General features: G+C 45.3%; 1 non-coding gene across 1 annotated transcript; it reads left to right on the top strand.

Annotated features, from left to right (window-relative positions):
- Window positions 1-6,832: 6,832 nt before the first annotated feature.
- On the top strand, window positions 6,833-17,739 carry LOC4348291 (uncharacterized). Its single transcript, XR_010737072.1, has 4 exons — window positions 6,833-7,160; window positions 9,315-9,515; window positions 16,775-16,994; window positions 17,343-17,739. It is a non-coding gene; the product is annotated as an uncharacterized protein (transcript).
- The last annotated feature ends 5,677 nt before the right edge of the window (window positions 17,740-23,416 follow it).

Here is a 23,416-nt window from a genome sequence, read left to right as displayed (position 1 = left end):
TGGTCGGAGGCGAGAGAAGCCCCGGTGGCGTGGCTGCGGCGGGTAGAAACAGGAGGCGGAGGCGGCCATGGTGGCGGCGACTTCGGCAAACTCCGGGGAAGGGCGACGGCCTGGTGAGGTTCACTGAAGCGAGAGGAGTCCCAGGGAAGCGACGGCCGAAGCTAGGGTGGCCTAGAGAGGCGGCGCGTCATGTGGCCAGCGGCGGCCTAACAGGGCAGTGATGGTGGGAGGCGGCGCCGGCGACGGATTGGATGGGGAAACAGAGGGGAAAGGGAGTAATCGCATGGAGAACGTAATTTAACCTTCAAATTCAGAGGATCAGCGATGTGCACGATGAATTTTGGAGCTCAATTAGTGGCGCCGGTATTAGGGTTTTAGGGATTTTTCCTCCGGTGACGACGATTGAGTCAGCGGGAGTTGGGCCGCATTCGAGGAGGTGAAAGAGGTTGAAATTGCGGTTCTTTTGCCTCCGGTCTCCTTGTAGTTGAGGGACGAAGGAATTATGGAGGCGGGAAGCTGGAGGTGTCACAGCGGCATTCGTCCGTCGGTTGTTCTCGTGCATGCGCATGCGGGCGTCTGGCGTGCGCGGGTCGGCACGAGCTGGGCGCGAGGCAGCAGGAGGCGGCACAGACACGGCTGGCATCGGGCTGGCTCGGCCAAGCCAAGTAGAGAAGAAGAAAGAAAAGAAAACAGAGGAAGGGAAGGAGAGGGAGAAAAACAGAGAAGGAAAAAGAAAAAGAAATATGGAAAAGGAAAATTAGGGTGGAAATAGAGAAAAGGAAATTATGGTGAAGATTAAAATAGATAGGATTTGAATTGGTGTGGGATTTAGATGGTATGATATTCAGGATAGATTTAAATCGGATCAAAGGAATGATTTGAGGGATGATATGCACTTTGTGACAAAATTAAATGAGAAAAGAAACATCGAAAAGAAACATGGAAAATAATATTTTAAATAAACTACTAACTCGACGGTTATATTTTTAGAGAATCAAAACAAACTAAATCGGATTTAAATAATTGTCAATTTTTAGGGCTGTTACATATTCCTTTACATTTAATTATTTATAATATGTACGTCTTGCTGAGTACATAAGTACTCACCTCTTGCATAATTTAATATATAGAGGATTTATGCTAACAAGAAGACCATAAGGAAGCGATATCTACGGCAACGATCAGTTTGTTTAGGCTAGTCTACACTTGAGCTTTTGCATGTGGAGTTTATTAGCTGTAGTTTTAGTGCTTGAAGAGTTTAGGAGTTTAGTAGTTTAGCACTTTGACTTTCTTGAGTTATGTTGTGCCTTAGCGATAGATACAACTCTCCGTGGCTTGTTGATTTTGCTAGTGTAGGTCAATCTTATTCCTGCAAGCAAATTGAAGAAACAAGCAAGAACAAGATAAAAAAAAAATCTGAATTGCAAATAGGAATTGAAGCCGGATTCATTTTTTCCATGGCACTGCAAATAAAATAAATCTTTTGGAAAGGGTTAATTTGATCCATGCCACTGCAATTTTGGCTATTTAGAAAAATATCATTACAATTCGCCTATTCGTAACCGTGCTATTGAAATTTTACAAAATTAAAATCGTTCCACTACCGCCATGTTTTCCATCTATCCCCTGTCTTTTCTGTCTTCTCCTTCCTTCTCCCATCTTCTTTCAGAGTCAAGCCGAAGAGGGAGCTCGCCGGCAAGGTCGAGCAGCACAGCTGGACATCGAGCATGACCGGCGGCGGTGACTCTCTTCTTCCCCATCGCAGCGTGTAACGCTGTCGCCACCTCGTTCAGCCGCCGCACGTGGTCGCGGCCGGCGGCCTTGGGTCCAGTCGAGGAACCTCACGGCCTCCTCCACCGTTCTCACGGCCTCGTCCCCACGCGCCACCGCCTCCTTGGCACTGGCGCCGAGCATGCCCGGCTTGCTTGAGTTCACCACGGACTGAGGAGGAGACTGACGCCGCCGGCGAGATGGGGACGCGCGGATCAGCGGCAGGAGTGGGAGAGCCGGTTTGCTGGTGCCGGCGGCAGCGGAGGAGGCGAGGCGCTGGTGCTGGAGCCCGCCAGATGGAGGATGTAATGTCCCGCCTTCCCCTAGGCCAGGCCCGCTTACATCTGATAGCTTTCATAGGTCATAGACTGCCCTCACAGACCAACACATATCTTTTATGCACACTTTGTCCTCACTCGTGTGCACCCGGGAAGAATTTCCCGGTCGGTCACTTATCCCAAATTGCTCCAGGCCAAGCACGCTTAACCCTGGAGTTCTTTGGAGATTGGCTTCCGGAAAAGAAGTTGGAAAAGAAGTTGCAACTTGTTGATATGAGTATTCTATTAATCCTATTAAGCCCTAGGCCGGGATGTTACACCCTCACCCCCTTAAGAGAGATCGATGCCCCCGTCGATCAACCCTAGGTAAGAGAGATCGACGCCCCCGTCGATCAACCCTAGGCCAGAATCAACCCTAGGCCAGAAACGTCCTCTCTTGGCCACGTCCATGTGTCCAGTGCCAGCGCATGTGCCATGCTGTAACCACTCCCGGTCTACATCAGCCATGAGCACCATGCCTGCGCAACTGCGACACACGCGCCCGTGAAATTGCGAGAGTCGGCTCTGATACCATTTTGTAATGTCCCGCCTTCCCCTAGGCCGGGCCCGCTTACATCTGATAGCTTTCATAGGTCATAGACTGCCCACACGCGCCCGTGAAATTTTGTTATGTCCCGCCTTCCCCTAGGCCGGGCCCACTTACATCTGATAGCTTTCATAGGTCATAGACTGCCCTCACAGACCAACACATATCTTTGCTACACACTTTGTTCTCACTCGTGTGCACCCGGGAAGAATTTCCCGGTCGACCAACACATATCTTTGCTACACACTTTGTTCTCACTCGTGTGCACCCGGGAAGAATTTCCCGGTCGGTCACCCATCCCAAATTGCTCCAGGCCAAGCACGCTTAACCCTGGAGTTCTTTGGAGATTGGCTTCCGGAAAAGAAGTTGTAACTTGTTGATATGAGTATTCTATTAATCCTATTAAGCCCTAAGCCGGGATGTTACACCATATTGCTAAGGCTTGGGATCTAAAGCTCGTCCTAGGGTCAAGGGGGCTCTGATACCAACTTGTCACGACCGGAAATAACCCAACGGGCGTTCCTTACGTGCATGCATTATTCCTTGTCCTAGGAGGCAAGGTACACCAAAAGTTGATACAATTCAGAGTTTAACAAGCGGAAGCGTAATTAATTAATTTATTACATGGGCGGCGAAGGCCCAGCACACAAGAAGACAAACGAAAAACAGCGGAAGACTAGGGCGACGACCACAGGCGCTTGACGACAAGCATGAGCTAGACACCAAAGCCTTCATCTTCCAGGAACTCCTCTTCTGGGTTTGGGAAAAATTAAGCAAAACTGAGTACAACCACCGTACTCAACAAGACACACCCACAAGTGCAGAATAAATGCGAGGGAGTACAAGGGAGCCATAATATAGGGAGTTAGGGTTTGCAGTAAACAGCATTAAAAGACACTTAGTTGCTCAAAGCTATTTTGTAAACCCGGGCCTAGAGCTATACAAGATTATTAATCAAGGCCGTGAACCCACACGAACCTGCCTTAACCCAAGGCCTACGATGATTCAGACCGAACTGGCAACCCGTCTCTGGGTCCCAGCTCGTCCCAAGCCAACCCAGGCCAACCATTCCACATTTTAGTTGTTAAGCAGGTTTTAAGAATTAAAAACACTAACTTGGGTACATTGCTCGGCTTGCCCATAACCGAGGGCGCGGCTATTCGAATTGATTATACTCTGATCAGAGGTGTACATCTTTACCCACAAGACACATCTTCCTCACGTGTAACCACGTGCCACATACCACCACGGTATACGGATGGAAGACATGACATAGTTTCCAACCCATCCTAGCCATAAACAAGAGTACCGACCCAACCCCACCTACGGCCGGAACCCCCGGGACAGGTAGGCAGGACTGAGCCCATAGCAGCAGAACACCGGCCCTGTGCCATGACATCTCGACTACCGGGCCGCAGCTCGTGTAGCCTTCATTTGCCCTAGAGATGTCCATCGACCCCCGACTTCGTCCATCTCCATCCATGTACTTTTGTTTATAACCAGGCTGAGCCACAAACTAAGCCTTACCCACTAGACAGGTGGAAGTACGGTAGTGCTTTGCAACAGAGGCCCGAAGACCGGTCCTTATATGGCCGAGGTGCTACTATCAAAACCATGCACCCCGAGCCCAGCCTAAAACCATTTTGAGGGTTTTGAATAGAGGGGGAGGTGTGAATCCAATTCCACAATAATCCAACCATTCCATAGTGTCCAGGTGATATGAATATTCCCAAAGTCTAGAGTTGTAAAACCACCTAATGTTGCCTAATTAACCAGCGAAGCATCTACCTAAAATCATACTAGTGGTACCATGAGTAGAGTGTCCACTAGTTGGTGTTTTGTTTATTCTAGGGTGAACAAGGTAATAGTAACAACAACAATAATAAGGTCATAACAAAGGTACATAGGCATGGCTAGATAAAACAGTGATAACGCGGGAATTTAAATAAAGCGATAATGCAATAATTTAAATCAAAATAATTTTACAAACTAGGATTCAATATGTTCAAGGTTGATGTGACTTGCCTTGCTCGCTTTCCCAAACGTCGGCTTCAACCTCCACGAAGAGCAGATCTTCCGAAGCTGCAACGTCTACACGACCAACGGAAAATAAAAGGGCTTTTACTCTAATAAACTCCATATAACAAGCAGGAACAAAGCACAAAAATGGGTTCTTGACTTCTTAAGGAAAAATTAGAGACTTGAACGGTCCAATTCCGAGTTCAAATGGCCAAGTTATGGCCATTTGAAGTTTATATGCTCTTTAAATGAATATTTGCGAATTTCTTCATTTAAATTTTAATTTAAAAAAAAAGTTTATTGCGTCAGCCGAGGGGAGGGGGCGCGCGGACCGGGTCCACGGGAGTGGGGCCCACGCGACAGCCTCACGGTCCACGGTGGACCGGGCGCACCCGGGCTCGTACCGGCCGGCGCTCTGGGTCCCACGCGTCAGCCGCACCCGAGGGCGCGGGCGGCTGACGGCCGGGCCCCACGCGGCGGCCACTCGGCGCGCCCGAGGGCGGCCACTCGGCGCGGCCGGCGGGAGGCGGCGCCCGCGCCCCTATGGTCGCCGGCGGCGGCCATAGGCACGGCGGAGCGGCGGCCGAGAGAGGGGAAGGGAAGGGGGAAAAGAGGCGGCGGTCCACGGCTCACCCTTGGTCGACGGCGGCGACGGAGGAGGCGGCCTGAGCGGAGGGAGGCGGCGGCGCGGCTCGGGTCGACGGGGTCGACGGCGTTCCGGCGGTCGGCGACCGAAACGGAGAGGTGGACGAGGTTGGTGAGGATGCGGCGAACCCGAAGGAGGCGGCGCCGAGGTGGGAGGCGGTCCGGGGCGACGACGGCGGCGGACCGGAGCTCGGCGCGAGCTCGAATCCGGCGAGGAGTAAGGGCGGCGAGAGGCGGAAACGGACGGAGGAGGTGCGGGGAGGGTTTAAATAGGGTTGGAAGGGGGAGATAGCGGCCGGCGGAGAAGGAATAGGCGCGGGAGGTCCGGCCGCTATCAATGGCGCCGGCGAGATTTGCAGGGGCAAATCCGCCCGTTTGAACGCGAGAGAGAGAGGGGAAAATGGGGGGAAAGGGAGAGGGGATCACGGGAAGTGATTCCCCCCACTTTATTGCACGCGGGGACGGCGGGAGGCGGCGGGATTCGTGGCGGCGGCGGCGCTAGGGCGCGGGCGGAGCGGCTGGAGCGGCGAGAGGAAGGGGATGACGGGTGGGCCCTACCCGTCAGCGAGGGTGGCAGGCGGGCCCGCCCGTCAGCGGCGCGCGCGCGGGGAGGGGCCGGATGGGCCACGGGGGAGAGGAGAGAGGGGGAGGGAGATGGGCCGGATTCGGCCCAAGAGAGGGAAGGGGGATTTTTAGGGTTTTTCTTTTTATAAAACCTTTTCAACTTTGTTTATTTCTTAATAATTATTATTTGTGCTCTGAAAATTCCACTAAAATTTATTTACGCATTTTAGGCTTTTAGGAAATTTACAAAAATCCTCTAAGCCTTATTTGACTTTTAACTTTGCACATTTTAATTGTTGGAGGCTTTCACACGGATTTTAATTATTCTAGGCATAATTTAAAGGATATATTTTAGGGTCGTTTTGGGACGTGCCAGAGGAGGAGGCGTGGCGTCAGCCGGAGCTGGCCAGCGACGACGAGGAACCCCCCAAGGCTTCGCCGGCCGACTCTGGTGCGAGATCTGGACCCGGCCGCTCCTTGACGCAAAGTAATTAGACCTGAGGGGAGGGGAGAGAGAGGGGAAACTAGGAAGAGAGAGAGAGAAGGGAAAGACGCCGCGAGATGGGGCTCTTGGCCTCGGCGGTGCGGCTCTCGGCTCTGAAAATGGGGCTCTGCATGGGCGGGCACTCCGCTGCCACGGCGGGGAACGGCGGGTACAACTCTGCTGCTGCGGCCGACGCCGACTGCGCCAATACGTGAAGTCGTGTGGACACTGTACTCGCCACTGCCGCCGCCGTTGCAGACGCGCTCAACTTCACTGCGGGAGAAAGAAGGAAGAAGATGGGAGAAGGAAGGAAGAATATGGAAAAGGAAGGGAATGGATGGAAAACGTGACGACAGTGGTACGGTTATAATTTTGTAAAATTTTAGTGGCACGGTTATGAATACATAAATTGTAATGACTTTTTTCTGAATAGCCAAATTTGCGGTGGCTTGGTACAAATTAACCCGAGGAAAAATGTTTTGGGTTGGAGTGGGTTTGAATTAGATGTAGTAACCAGTCGGCCCAGGCGCCGCAAACCCTAGGGATCTTAGGCCGCCGCGGCGCTGCATCGTCTTGCCGTATTGCTCCACCGGCCCACCCGCTCTCCGCTCCTCCAGTCCCAGCACTAGCACGGTGACCAAGTCAGACCGGCGGCGCCGTTGTGCTTGTTCGTGCCGGCTGCCACGCGGAGCGGGATGCCGCGTGCGGTGTCTCGGTCGCCGCCGTCGCACCGCCGGCGCCGCTCCCCTTCCCCGCGGTATGGGAACCGGCGGAGTCGACGAGATCGGAGCCGATCCCCCTACACCTCCACACGGTACGCATCCCCGATTACCCCGCTCACTGTCTCTCCATCCTCCCCAATCTGCGCATGCTTCTGTTCGGGCTCTGGTACAGTACCCGCTGGGGTGAGTTTTTGGGATTGGAAATTTGGAATTCGTCACGAAATGCCTTCCATATTTCTAGTGCTATTTTTTCTTTTAGAATTGTGGATAGAAGAAATAAATTAATCATATTTAAATATAATAAATCCACTTGAAATAACAGATTTGCTTATCTGGGCAGAGTACGAGACGAGAAAACATATCAGAAATTTGGATTCCCCACGCAGAGTCTCGAGTATGAGGCTTGTGGAAGAAACTCATTTTTCAGTCTATGTATTGTAATGACTAGCGGATCTTTTTTTTTCTGTTGTTGTTGCTGTTGTTGTTATCATAACTAGCAGATCCTTTTTTGATTGTCTTTGCAAATAGCAATCTACAAAGAAAATATGTTATGTGAATATAGAAGATTATGGCCTCGATTGAGATAGCTCAAAATGGATGGATAATCTGGTTTTGTGATGGCTATTTGAGGATATGAGCGAATGAATTGAACTACTGCAGAGTTTCTCTAGAAAAGTATTCCAAGAAAATTTTATATATAAAATTTTGGCATGAAATGCATCGTTTGGGGGATTGGGTAGCATGGCAAAGAAAATCCAAAGTTGAGAATCAGAAAAGAACAGGGCCCCTACTAGTGTGTCATTCTGCCTAGCTCTCGCTGTTTTCCTATTATACAAGATTTACTATCAACAGCTGTTTGCAAAGGACTTAAATGGTCATCCTGTTGCAGAATGTTATCCTAGAAATGGTAGATGAACATGTCGTGCACTGCAAGTGTGTGCTCAACTCTATTTCCAGATCCACAAGTGTCAGTTTCAACCGAGCCATTCTAACTTAGATACAAATTGTTTTTGGGTTTTTTTTTTGTGAACCCAATATTTTTTTTTGTGATTCATCTTTTGATTTTATTTTTGGTGCTGAAGAGACATGCTTTCTTTTCAGAAGGTAAGAATAAAATTTCCATGTAATGTGGAGTAGTTCAATCTTGTAACTTCAGTTAGCTGAGCATATGCTGACATCTGTTACAATTAGGGCTAAAGGCTAAAGCACAACTTGACTAAAAGCATCCATCTTTTTCTACCTCGATAGCTGAGCTATTGTTTTTACTTAGTACTGGAGATAGGAGTATCAAAGATTTGTGTCTACAGAGATGGTTGGAACTGTATTTTTAACATCATTTTTTGAACTGTTGAATTTCTTTCTTCTTTGTAAGAACATTTCATATATGATAAGCTAATCCTGATCTTTTTTATATTCACTTTTGTTTGTTGTTCGTGATTATAGGCCATATTGTTTGGCAAACATTCAATGTGGAATTGTGGATTTACTCATATGTTACTGTTGTTAATTTATCATATTCCATGAATTGGCATTTTTTATAAATCTAATGTTTCATTTTTGTATCTTCTTTGTTACATGTAAATTATGTGTTCATCACATTCTTTAGTCATAGTGTTATCAAGTCGTGTGATTAGTCACGACTAGGTGTTGACTAATCGTAAAGATGGTCAAGCCACAGGACTAGAAGGCCACAACTCGACCAAATTGTAACTCGCGCTATTAGTTGTGGTTAGTCGTAGATTAGTCTTAAAATCGGTGGTAGATTAGTCGTGGTTAGTCTAGCAAATCACCAATTCACCATGCTAATTGGCTTATTGTGTTTATTCCTTGTTGACTTATTGTCTTGCTAGCTACTCAATAGTTCATAGTTTATACTATATATAGTGCTTAGCACAGTATTAGTAAAGACTATAGTGCATCCCCTGTTTTCACACGACCAAGTCATGGACTAGTCGACCATGTCAACAAGTCGTGGACTAGTTGATCAAGTCGACAAGCTCCCTTAGCTGTTTACATGGGCACGCTGTACAAATATGAATGTTTCTTTGCATTTTTGGTGTCCATCTTGGCATAGTGACATTCCATACTAATCTGTTTGCTTTGATATTTTTCTATTGCTGCATGCTTTCTATCATGTCAATTCTTCAACTGTAGTTATCTTGTCAATATTACAAACTTCCATCATCTTATTTTGTGTGTTCGTCTATTTTCTGTCCAATTCAATTCCCTTCTATTTGGAGAAAAAGTCGGTCTCCTTCTCCAAGATGGGAGAGAAGCCAGTCCCCAACTCCTAGGAGGCGTAGAAGCCCTCCATCACCAAGACGACAACGAAGACGGAGAAGTCGAAGCAATACAAGTTCCACTGTAAATAACTCCTGCAGCCCAAGTCATGTATCAGAGCAAAACAATTTAATTGAGAAGCAAAAAGAAGAAGGAGATAAGAAAAGGTAATTTTATGTTTTCTTGATTCCTATGCAGATTACCTCTTCTGTATGACTGCAGCTCTCATTATATAGTTTGTCAAGCAATATCATCCATGTCAATTTTCCTTCAGACCTAGACTGTACTTCTGCACTTGATTTGATTATATTTTGTTCGCCAACCAAAAAAGATCAAGAACATGCAAAATAAGATCAAGAACTCATCAAAGCGCCATAGGATATCACAATTCAATGATGTATCACTTGAGCTGTCGGACATGTCAGTTGGAAACACAATATAGACCAATACTTTCTTATATCTTTTAAAACCTTTTAGAGAAAATCATGAACAGTCCTAGCCACCCATATGAACTGTCCTAGCTAGCCTTGGCACTCAATGAACTGTCCTAGCCAGCCTGCCACTCAATGGAACACTTGTACTTATTTCTGTATATTCATGGTTTGAGAAAATACTTATTTTTTGCAATTCATATGGGGATTGCATTGGAATTATGCTGTTTCATGTTAATTTTTAATAGGCAAAATTTACTGTTGGACATCACGACTCCGTGATTTTAGCTGTAGGACAACGCAAAAGTGGATTTTTAGGGGAAGACTCTCAAAATGTGGCGCTTTGCTACCGGACAGCGTCCCCACTATTTTATTATTTTCTGTCTAATTAGGGAGGAGAAAGAATGCGGAAGAGGTCTGAAATTCCCTGAGTGTTCAATAGTCCAAATGGCCTGCCAACCAATTAATCAGTACACGCATATATGATAGGATCAAAGTATGCATTGGCACATACGCATTCGGCTGATGTTCCATCAAGTTTACTATTCAGCATAGCAGCAATTATTTAATATTGCCCATAATTGATTCGTGGTCTAGATATTTCTTTGATTGATATGCGTGAGTTGATTAAGCTGTAGCACGACTAATTAGCATTAGGTTACATTGATGCCGTTTCGGGGCACCACGGCTGATCTACCTGCCTGACAGGCCACTTGGTCTAATCGGAATGAGAAAATTGACATTTTGCCATCTTCGGGATGGGGTTTCGCTGTAATGCCACTCCGGAATGTGGCTTCGTTATAATGCCACCTTCAAACGAAGCCATCTTGCTACAATGCCATTTCGACCATTTTTTATGATTTCCAAATGTTTTCCACCATTTTGATCTTTATGCTTTGACCCAAATGCCCTTGTCTGTCGGTTTTAGTGTGCTCGAGCTGGTCGAGTCACATTGCTTGGCTGAAGGGAGAGCATATGCAACGCCACCCCTTTTCTTCACCACTATGCCCCCTCACCCCGCGACCTTCACCGTCCCCGCTATGCCCTGCTGCTGATAGCTTTGCGCTGCAATCTCCGCGCTACAAAACCACGTGCTTTCCTCGGCGTCGGATCCGAGGGGCCCTGGGGGCAATGCATCAAAGACTGACGACGGGAAGAGACAGAGCTGACAGCATGTTGCAAGCTAGCTCAAGGGCTCCTCTCGTCGTCCGCCCACCCTCCAGGTTTCCTCTTGGTCCTAGTGGAATACCTCTCATTTGTTGCCCGAGTTGTGGGGAAGGGGTAGAAGAGTACAAATCCAAGAAGCAAGGAGGCAGGATCTTCTTGAATTGAAACCTGCCATCAACCTCTTTAGTATCAATCTCTATCACACTCCAGGGTAAAGTTTTCAATACCTCTGCCCTCCATCTATAAAGCTAGTGAAAACTTTCTTCCCAGCTACCATATAACTCTAGCAAAGCCTTTTGCCTACCCGCGTAAACAGTGTCATACTCCCTCTGTCCCAGTCATTAAGGCGCGCACACATTTTAAGATTCAACTCTTTAAATATTTGACTTATAAATAGTTTATTATAAATTAAATTTTATTTAATGAAAATAATATTATTAGATTGTCATTTAAATTTACTTTCATATGATTATGATTTTATTGCTACAAACATTATTATATATGAGAAATTTAGAATCAAAGATTAGTTTTGAAGACTGTCCAAGTTTGACTGTGCCTTAGTGATTGGGACAGAGGGAGTAGTTAATAGTACACTTGTGATCATCTTGTAACTTGATCATCATCTCTTTAGGGCCCATACATGAATTCTTCATCAACATTAGGACAGTCTGTTAGCACTGTTAGCCCATTTGGTAGATGGTGTGGTAGTTTTCCTTCTGCTTCTGCTGCTTGATGTACATTTATGATAATCTGTTAGCACTGTCACCTGCAATCAAGTAATAGCATCCATCAAATTCCATGCATTGTGACAATAAGGAAACAAATGACAACCAATTAATTCAATACCATTACAGTCTTCTGGTCAGGCTTGCCTAAGCCCAACTATTATGCCAACGAAAACCATCCACTTTGCAACCACCTATGTATCTGACTGGGTCAATTTTAACCAAATCCAATTCAAACTCCTTGTTAATAGCAAATTGCCTCATTGCAATCCTAAACTCAGGCATGCCTGGGTAGATAGTACCCACAGCCATACAAGGATTGTTAGGATCATATGCCATCACCATCCCCTGGAATTGCATCATCAACAGGAATTGCTGCTCTAGTGTTGTCTTCATCAGCAGCTGCTTTTCCTTTGTCAGCATTTGCATCTTGGTTTGCATTAGTTCGTCTAGCTTGCTCATCCTTTGCCCTTAATTCTAACAACTCATAGAATTTATCGTCCCCAACAATTTCTTGCCTCCCTTTGTCATCATTCTTGGCCAGAACCTCTAGCCTATCCCAATCAACAGCAGTAGGGACTGGTTGCACTACCCCATCGGGTGAGACAAGGAAAACGGATTCCACCGCCTCATCGGGTTCTACCACAGCTAAGCTACACTCAGGCTCCCTTTCAAGCCTGGAGAAAAAAAAATAGATGTGGCTTAGAGCAAGGTCTAACCCAGCAAACGCGCACCAAATACTTCGCAGCTAGATCTCGGAAGACCAAATGTGCGCACACCAAACAAATTGCAAAACGATGAAGTCGATGAAGTTAGGCAAATACTTACTTGGTGACGAGCTCATGACAAGTGCAATCTATATGCTCGACCTTCTTTGTCGCTCCCTCACGCCACCAGCATCCTGTCGACACATTTTGGGGGCGGCGCGGCGGCAGCTAGATCTATGGCGGCGGCAGTGACGAGCAAGACGGGAGGAAGAGGCGATTGGACGGGGATCCATCTCTCTCACACAAGTCAACGAAATGGTCAGGGGCAAATATGTCAAAGCACGGTGGAGAACATTTGGAAATCACACAAATGGTCGAAATGGTAATGTAGCAAGATGGCTTCGTTTGAAAGTGACATTATAACGAAGCCACATTCCGGAGTGGCATTCCAGCGAAACCCTATCCTGAAGATGGCAAAATGTCAATTTTCTCAATTGGAATACGTTAGGGGCATTTTAGACCTTTCACGTGTTTTCTCTCTCTCCTTCCTAAACCAAAAATAAAAAATAAAAAAGTGTGGGCGGTGTCTAGTAGCAAACAACCACAATTTGGGAGTATCTTCTCCGAAAAATCCACTTTTACGGTGTCCTACAGCCAAAACCACGAAAATCACAATGTACAGTAGCAAATTTGCCTTTTTAATATGTTGAGTGCCCCTGTTACTGTTAGTAGTCATAGAAGAAAAATGTAATTAGCAAATACTCATCTATCTGGCCCAATATAGTAGAAGTCAGTTGATATAGCCGCAAAGCACCAGAATCAAGTGAATCTGTTCATGTTATGTCTGCATGAACACTGAATTGACCAGCTGTCCAGATTAAACCATTCAATCCCTAAATTAAGCAACAGCAGCATTACATTCTCAACTGGCCCGAAGCTAGCTGCCCTACAACCAATATTACATATGCTATATATATTTTGTCTTCTTCCTTTGCCTCTGATGCACAGTGGCCAATGAGCAGACATTCCGCACAAACAGATTTCCATTGCTTCCCTTGTAATTGTGTACTTAACTTTTGATGAAGCACACATTGTCCAGAGATTAAATGCTGAATGGATAAAACCTTACATCTTTTTAGAGCATGCGGATTGAGGCGTCGTAAAATATATTTCAAAGTATTTTATTCATAATGTAATGACTAAATGCTAAATGGATAAAACCTTACATCTTTGTATTGCGTGCTAGTGCCATATACCAAAACTGAACTAGTATACGTGATGACTGATGAGCAGCTAAATGCCTTCACCAAAAGTTGACCTACAGTTGGACCTCACAGGTCTCCTTACACTATTCCTATCAGAGTGATGGTAGCAAATGCAGGACTAATGAAGGGAGAAGGGAGGTTAATGAGAAATAAATAATACAAGGTCAGCAGTAGAGGAAACCATTGTTTTGATCCAAAATTATGCATGAGCATAATATGAACGTGAGAATAATCCAACATAAATAGGTGGAAGTAACTCAGCGATATGTAGAGTGACTAGAGAAACTGATGAATATGCACAAATAGCTGGTGATTAGTCCAAAATAGTACTTCACAATCATGTGGAATTAAAATTAGCAAGCTGAACTAACAAATGATAAAGAGAAAATCCATGAAATGCCATTGACAAGCACTCTAATCCTAGAAATGCCACTGGCAAGCGCAACTTCCTCAAAATGCCATTGTACAAGCGTTTTTCTCCCCGAAATGCCATCACAGTCAACTTACCGTTTAGTCCACACGGTTAGAAATTTTTTTTTACCAGAATGACCAGATTACCCTCGCTCCAAATTTTACTATCCAGAGGCAGTAAAAGAAAAGAAATTGGGGAAAAAAAAAGACAACCCTAAACCTAACCGATGGGGGGCGACGACGGCGGCGATGTGGCGCCCCCAGGCGACGGTGCGGCGGCGGTCGCAGGCGGCGCTCTCGGGCGGCGGCGCGGGGGGTCCCTGGCGGCGGGGGTCCTCCGGCGGCGGTTTGCGGCTCTCAGGTGGCGACGCGGCGGCCCCCCGGTGACGGCGCGTGGCCCTCAGGCGACGGCGCGGCAGCCCCTGGCGACGATGCGGGGCTCCCAGGCAGCGGCGCGGCGGCTCCAGGCGACGGCGCAGCGGCCCTCGGCGACGGCGCGGGGCTCCCAAGCGGTGGTGCGGCGTCCCTCGATTGCGATGTGGTGCTCCCAGGCGGCGTCACGACGGCTCCAGGCAGCGGCGCGTCAGCCCCAGGCTGAAATAATTGATAGCAAAATTTCTGAAATAATTTTGATGCCAAAATTTGTGAATTTAATTTTGAAATAATTTGATTGATAGAAAAATAATACATGTCTGTGAATTTAAATATGCATCAATTCAAAATGATATTGTGTGAGCAAACAATACAAAATAATGTTGTTTGAGCAAAAAGTTTGCCCAGGGGTAAGATTGTCTTTTCATACAACTTAACGGAGAGGAGTTAACAGCAGTATGGCTGTGATGGCATTTCTGGGAGAAAAACGCTTGTACGATGGCATTTTGAGGAAGTTGCGCTTGTCAATGGCATTTCTGGGATTAGAGTGCTTGTCAATGGTATTTCATGGATTTTCTCAATGATAAATGGGGCACTAGAATCCAACACAATATAGGCATGAGCATTAACTGCCGCACGGTATGCATGTGTGCCATGCCTGGTGTGGCCTTGCCACCAGAGTCTACCCTATCTGTTTGTGCATCATCTATTTTCATGCACGAGGCTACCGAAAACCAATAGGCTGGACCCTAGGGACACTGATTCCGGAGTTAATTTGAAGCATAAACATTTATACCATCAGGTCTATTCTTGATGCAGCATAATAGAAGTTGTAACCAATATAAACTGATACATCTACTATCGAATACTAATAGCTCCTTTGAGACATAAAACTAGGAAGCGTAAATATAAACAGTCTGAAATGATGTTCATGGTTGTTTGCTGGGTCAGGCTGTCAGGCATGGATGCGTGACTGACCTCTGGCAAGGAAATGCTACAGGGAACTTGCCTGTCATGCATATTGGAAATGTAGAAATTTGACTGAGAAAATGGAACAGAGAGGTGAATGAGCAAAACTTATAGCTGGACTATTTTCATGGATTTAAAAAAAGCCAAATAAGTGATGCATGTTCATTGCACTTACTGAAAACTCTGTTGCTTAGAAGTGTTAATTGATTTCTCTGCATTACCGTGCTAATTGATAGTAATATAAAGCAAGATAAATGTTAGTGGCATTAATGGGAAGTAGACTCATCTTTCCAATATCTTCTGTCAAATTCAATCGATGAATGGTTGAATTTTGCTAGTCTAATGGTAAAGAAAGATTCAAAGAGATCCAACATGAAGTCAAGTGTAACCACAGACAGGTGTACATGTTAATTTTTTTTTTCTCTGAGTGGAAGTGTACATGTTAAGTTAGTATATGAACGTCGCACATTCATACATTCATACACTCTGGGAAACTCTTCGATATGTTTAAATGAATTTTGAGCAACAAAGTCAATGCTTATTTCTCAATACTATAATATGAAGAGAAAAGGCGTAAGTGCTAGGAATAATACTTGTGTGTTCTGAAAGTGGAGTATGTGGTTCTTTTATAAGCTGTCTGGTCAACTATGTTCCCGTAAGAAGTTAAGATAGTTTTTGTTGTCATCTGTTAACACTATTTATGTTTGGGGAACTTTCACAGATTAGAATATACCTGCTTTATCCATCGATCAAAGGCTTGAACATGTATAATATTGTTACCTAGGTTTTTTCCCTCACCCTTGTTTCTTCCCTTGCTTAATGAAATGATGCACTTCTCTCTTGAGTATTCGAGAAAAAGAGAGGAACATTTTGTGTCTCTCTTTTCAGGAATCATACAAAAAAAGAGAGTCAAATTTCACATGATTCAAAACTAGCCATGCAGTGCTTGTGTTCTGCAGTGTCTTGCAGAAATTAGAGTTTATATGTGCTTTAATCACCTCCCTCTGCCTGCCAATTTTCTTCTTAATTTAGTGAACCGGTAACTAATCAACTGTCACATGAAAAATGAACATTTCTATCGTTTCCACATTGGCTGTTTTTTTTATGCTTTGTTTTCCCTTGTGCTTTTCAGCTCAATATTCTACTGTTGTAATTATATTTATGCTTATTTAGACATTGCATGCCAAATTTTACTAGAATCCACCTATTTTCAACCAGAAATTCTATAACAATTGTACTAGAGTAACTTGACTATTTAGTTTGTACTTTTGTGTTCATATATAGTTCCATAGTACATTAATTCTATTAGTTCATGCTTACATGGATTGCAGTTTGGCTAGGTTGTACCAGTTCCCGTAACTTTGTGTTTCTCTCAGCAGGCGCCAAAAGGAAGCTGAACTGAAGTTACTTGAAGAGGAGCTCGCTCGAAGAGTTGAAGAATCTATAAGAAAAAATGTTGAGGACCGTTTGAACTCCGAGGACATCAAAAATGAAATAAAACGGCGAGTTGAGGAAGGCATCAAGCAGTTATTTGATGAGGTTGATGCTCAGCTACAAAAAGAGAAGGAAACGGCTCTGCGTGAAGCCAGGCATAAAGCTGTGAGCATTAATGTCATGCTATCCTTAGTGCTGATAATTTTTTACAAGAACATCTCATTAGATTCAAACATTGACAAAACTAATCAACCATTGAAAAGCTAAGCAGATGAAACCACCAACTTAAACCTAATGCATATACTATTTATCCTTTTGCATAAAGAGCAGAACCTTTGTAGTCTGGCTCGGTGCTAGTACTTCTCAGTAGATATTTTTTCTACTAGCAACTGAAAATTGGTAGTAGTGTCATGTTTTTTCAGTATGATTGAGATCAACACCATAATTTGATAAATTCTTCTCCTGAGAACCTTGTCCAAATTGAGTTAATCAGTTCAAAATTTTTGGCTGCAGGAACAAGAAAGAAGAGAGAGGGAGGAGTTGGATAGGATGCTTGAGGAGAATCGGCGAAAAGTAGAGGAAGCTCAAAGAAAAGAAGCACTGGAACAACAGCAGAAAGAGCTAGAGCGATTTTTAGAGTTGGAAAGAATTCAAAAGCAAAGGGAAGACGCGATGCGTAGAAAGAAGATAGAGGAGGAGGAAGATAGAGCTAATCAGATGAAATTACTTGGGAAGAATAACCGTTGATTTGGTTTCAGTATTATGATCTGTTTCATCTGACAAGATTAGGCATACTCGCTCTGTCTCAAGATATAATGGATTTTTGGTGGATGTGTTATATTTTATTATAATGTATCTATCACATTGTTGACGAAAAAATCAAACACACCGGCCTGGGAGATCTGCTTAACTCCTGTGTAGGTCCAAAGATTGATGAGATGCTGGTGTGTCAGTCAGTTTGATCCTGCGACTGACAAGATATGTAAACAGCAGATAAAACAGCCGATCGGCTGACAAGCCGATGTAGTGATTCCAGCCGATAGCAGATAATAGCCGATGCCAATACCAGCCGATAGTGATAGGGTTTCAGCAATCAGCTATATGTCTAATGTAGATAATGATATAGAGGCAATCGGCTGTTGATGATATAATATAGCAATATAATCCAGTAGAAACCAATCAGCTAACAATATGATATAGTAGAGCAAATATTGATCCGAAGGTTAAAGCATACATCGGCTGGAATCATTACATCGGCTTGTCAGCCGATTAGCTGTTTTATCTGCTGTTTACATATCTTGTCAATCGCAGGATCAAACTGACTGGCACGTCCGCATCTCATCAATATTTGAACCTGCACAGGAGTTAAGCAGATCTCCCAGGCCGGTGTGTTCGATTTTTTTCGTCAACACAGATTGGCACGCCCGGTGGGACCACGAATTTTATATCCACATGTCTGAAGAAGAAGTCAATGCCAAGATCATTCAATCTCGGCTTGGGGGGCAAGCGCATCAGTTTTAGCATGGTGGAGCACATCAGTATCAGCTCATGAAAGCTGATTACAAGATTAGACAAGAGAATTTTGGAGCATGAGCCCTCGTACTCCAAAACTGGGAGACAAGAGAATTTTGGAGCATGAGTCCTCATACTCCAAAACTGGGGGGCGTGTATTAACAGTGAAATTTGGTAATCGGCAAAGACGTCATCGGCTTAGAGTCATTATCGGCTGCAGCATCTCGGAATCAGCCGATGGGAGCTATCAAGTCGCCAATAGTCGGATTCTTGCTATATTCAGTTAAGGAAATCAATCTACTAAAGGAAGCTTATCCATAAGAGACCGAGTTCAAAGAGAATGCGGCATGGCAAGTTATCTATTAATTAGGAATAGTTTGTTAGTTTCCTTTTATCTTTAGGAAAGTGTGTTTAGTGTCCTATAAGGACTTTATCTTTTCCTTTTATCTTTAGGAAAGTTTCTTTCTTGTCCGACAAGGACTTGTATCAACCCATGGGTATAAATATGTACACCCGGGGTCTATGTAACCAATCTATCGATCAATACTACTCTCGGCGCATCGCCACCCTCTTCCCTGAGGTTTTTACTTATCTTCCGGCGGGATTTGGGCAACTGACGCGGGGCTGCATCGGCTTTCGATCTCCGGTGAAGGGATAAGTCCTACGTTCCGTCGGGCCCTGGTGAATCTGTCGGCTACGTTGGTGTTGTTCAAGGCTACATCGATTCGATCTCTTGGATCGCTCTGGTTTGGTTGATATATTTGCCTACCTGATATCTCAATTCTATCTCTAATCGCATTGTGTTTAGAGACGCATCGGTTTAGTTGGAACTGTCTCGGTTTGGTCCGATCTTCTGTCTTAGCCGATATATCTCTACAATCACAATGTTGTTCTAAATAGATTTGTTATATCCATCACATTTGATAGATCTATCGGCTCATCGAGTATTAGATTATCATATACAATCTCGTGCTGCATCGGTTAGGTTCGATCTACTAGATTGTTGTTGATAATATAAGTCTTGTTAAGCCGATAGGTTCATGCTAATGTTTTATCGGGGTGCTAGCAGATAAGTTATCTGGATGTTGCATCGGCTTGTAAAGATTGCATATACATAGAAGCTGGATTTAGCCGATGGCAACAAAGGTTTAACTGTTTAATCTAATTTTGTGGATTTTATGACATAGGACCTCCAGCCGATGTATGCTTTAACCGTCGGATCAATACTTGTTCTATTATATCATCTTGCTAGCCGATTGGTTTATACTGGATTATAGTGTTATTTTATTATATCATCATCAGCCGATTGCCTTTATATTATTATCTACATTGGACATATAGCCGATTGCTTAAACCCTATCGCTATCGGCTGGTATCGGCATCGGCTGGAACTACTCCATCGGCTTGTCAGCTGATCGGCTGTTTTGATCTGCTATTTGCATATCTTATCAGTTGCAGGATCAAACTGACTGGCACGCCCGCATCTCATTATATTTGGACCTGCACAGGAGTTAAGCAGATCTCCCAGGCCGGTGTGTTCGATTTTTTCGTCAACACAGATTTGCCGATTACCAAATTTCACTGTTAACACACATCCACCCAAAATCCCTTATATTTTGGGACAGAGGGAGTATAATTAAGATGTAACGCCTCTAACAATTGGTAGTGTGTACCATCGAGCTATAAATGTATTGATGTGTAGTTGCAGCATAGGGGCACAGCAGTATGGCTAGTGGTTTCTGAAGTTTGTACGGTTTCTTGTGGCTACTGCATACGCTCTCTCCCTAAATATTGTCGTGTGCAATATTTCACGTTTTCACGTTTTGTTACGTGGTGCTGCAAACATCGAAGGACAAGCACTCGAAGAGGCTTTAAAATGTTCCATTTTCCTTTATCAATGAAAGTAACTGTCGTGTTTAATTGTGTTTATCCTGCAACGCAGGAATAGTGGCGATGAAATGAGCCAGAATAACAATATAATTAAATCAAATGATGAACATATGATTTATATACGGTTAAAGACAAATTTCGATAAGGCCGGCCTGTACTTGATAGGTGCCTCAAACAAAAAAGGTCCTTTTTTCATAAAAAAAAAGGACAAAGGAACCTAGATATGTCCCTTTTGAACCATCATGCTCACAAAAGGAAGAGAAACTCATCTGAAGTTCTGAACTTCTGAATCTTGCCTTGTGAATCGTGTAACTATTTTATATCCACACGGCACTTCACGTTCATGGTAAAGTGAAACTTGTTATTCCGATTCTGAATGCAGTTTTCCGTCACGAAGAACACAACTGAAAGATGAGTTTGCTTTCTTGAAAGGATGGGAATCGACTGCATTATTGCAGTTGTTTTTAGAAGGATGGATACACTATAATTATCAGCAATGTGACCACTACTTTAGACATTGCCCAAAGTGTTTAAAGACGAGAACTCTGTTCCGAATCAGAACTGTACAGCTCAGATCAAGACGACACCACAGCAGAATTTTCTTCTTTCCTTCCTGGCAAGCTATTGATTCTTCTTCTTTGAATAACAACGACAACTTAACTAATCTTCACAAAGAAATCATTGAATTCTTCATGGTTTCATACAATACAATTTATCGTCCTGTTGCTTTAAATTACTTATAATCCAGAGTTTCAGTTTTCTCAGTATCTCCCACGTCTAACTTTTCAGTTACTGTGGTTACAGTTTCCTTCTTGAGCCGTTACATGATTTCCAATAGACAAAAAATAGCATTTATGGCAAGATTACAAGGATATCATACCAGTGCTTTTATGATTTACGGAAAGATTAGAAGGATCAGTCAAACAGTCATCACTGCTTTTTTTTTTCCTGAAATTCCAACTTTGATCTTCAGTATATGCAAACCAGCTTTGTTTTCTTTTTTTGCCTGGATGACGGAAGGAGGTCATCCAAATGTTATTAAGATAGATGAAGAAGTTACACGGAAGTTTTTCATCAACGCTGGTTGTCAAGGAAGGTGTGCACCGGAGCACACGCCCCGAATCACGCACCAACCGCGCAAACACAAGCTACTAAGAGGGGAGGTGAGCACCGAACCGGCCGTCGCTATGCGAGGCCAGCCGTCTCCAGGCCTACAACAACACCATAGAGCGGATACTCTAAAAAACGACGTCCTCACGAAGGTTGCGACGATGAAAGACGCCGCCATCGCCCATCCAAAGAACTAGACATGGTTTTCACCTAGAGCTCCTCGTGTGGGAGGAGGGGTACCTCAATAGTGCCCCCAGGAGGGTTACCACGCCCGAAATCATAGCCGTTGTAGCCCTAATAAAACATTGGGATAAGCTTTCGCCTAGAACCCTCTGCAACACTATCTCCATGGTCCATCGCCCACCAACTCCAGTACCACCATTCGAACATCGGCAACACGTGGCCTATGCCACACGCAACCGACACCCCTCTGCCTGTCGACTTCCAGTCGTGCCATCGGCAAGATTGCCACTTCGCCTTGTCGCCAGTGCGCTGACCCAAGCTTCCTACGCCAAGTTGCCCGTCAGAATCCTCACCGTATCCGACCTAAGGGAGCCCAGACAAAGAACACCATCGCCGTGGCAACCAAAGTCTTCCCCTGTAGACCAGCCACTGCCTCCACCCTGCCAAAAAGCTCAACGCAAAGAAGGGGAAGAGCTCCCCAACATAGGGGTAGATCGACCAGCCTCAAGGAAGACAACCCGACTGCCAATGCCCTCTACCCCGCTGCCCCACCTTTGTGCGTTGTCAAAGACCTTATCCGTCCCGCCACCTCGCTAGATCTGGCCAAGATGAGCCAGGACCTAGGGGCGATGCCTTGGCAGCCCAAGACTATCCCTGATGTCAATATGCCTCCTTCGACCTCCCAATGAAGCTCCTTGCAGAAGGAGGTGAGGAGCTCCACTGGTAGGTTAGGTGGCTGCCGACAACTATGGAGAAGGCCTTCCATCAAACTCCCAGCCAACACGCTCGATTGCCACCTCCACGACGAGAGAGTTTGTGCTATCACTGTCCAGCCAGCCCGTCGACCACCTCGTGGGCCAGTGCCGAAGTCACCGCACCGCCAAGCCCACTGGCGGCCTCGACGATCACCACCGACATCACCGTACCACTGCCTTGCCGCCACCTCGCCACTCACTAGCAACCTCTCCGCTGCCAACGCTGGTGTGGCCTCACCACTGCCAGATCCGCGCCGAAGCCACCCAACGCCCCTGATCTGGCCGAGAGGAGACTGGATGTGACCATAGGGTAGCCGGATCTGGCCATTCTCACCAACACGTGCTGTTGCTTCCATTGCGACCGTCTTTGCCGCCATCTCCTTATTCGGCCACAGCTCCGAGGCTACCATGTCGTCACCGACCATCATGGACATAGCCATCTCTGCCCCTTGCGGAACATCGCCGTGCCTCCCCTCTCCTTGGCGGAGTGGGCAGGGATGGAGAAAGCTTGTGCCCTGTTGCTGCCGTCCTTGGTCACCACATGGTTTCCGACAGCTTCCCCTCAGGAGGCGGTAAGGCATGGGAGGGGACTAGGGTGGTGGCGGGACTAGGGTTTTAGCCGCCGGCCGACGCGGGCCGAACTGATGCCAGCTGTTTTTTTCTCCCCGCAAACCAGCTTATTTATTTGTCAGCAAACATATGGAGCTAGCAATATGTCTTATCAGTAGTGTTTTATGTCGGATCAGTGCTTCGCAGTTCCCACAAATCGATTTGAGCAGACGTGCGAACACACACCAATAAGTGACTAGACAATAAAACAATAGTCCATGAAGGCTATCATTATTCAACGGGCTATTATGTTTATGAGGAGATGTCATGGCTCGCATGAATGTCCTCTAATTAATCAGGGGTAGATACGAAGACATTCAGTAAGAGCAAGGCTAAGTATAGCTAGTAGTTAATTGGTTCCAGAATAGCTAGGTCACCCCGCTGCAACTAATCCAAGAGCTAACCAATACAGTAATCACTGCTGCACAAACCCTCTGTAGTCCCAGATCAAATAACCGGTAACACCAATCGAGAGTAAAAATCTTTTTCCTTTTTTTATATTTGCCTACTGCTTGCTGCATGTTTATG

The sequence above is a fragment of the Oryza sativa genome, chromosome 10 (genome assembly GCF_034140825.1).
Source record: "Oryza sativa Japonica Group chromosome 10, ASM3414082v1".
NCBI classification, from domain to species: Eukaryota; Viridiplantae; Streptophyta; class Magnoliopsida; order Poales; family Poaceae; genus Oryza; species Oryza sativa.
This window is presented reverse-complemented; position numbering and strand designations above follow the sequence as displayed.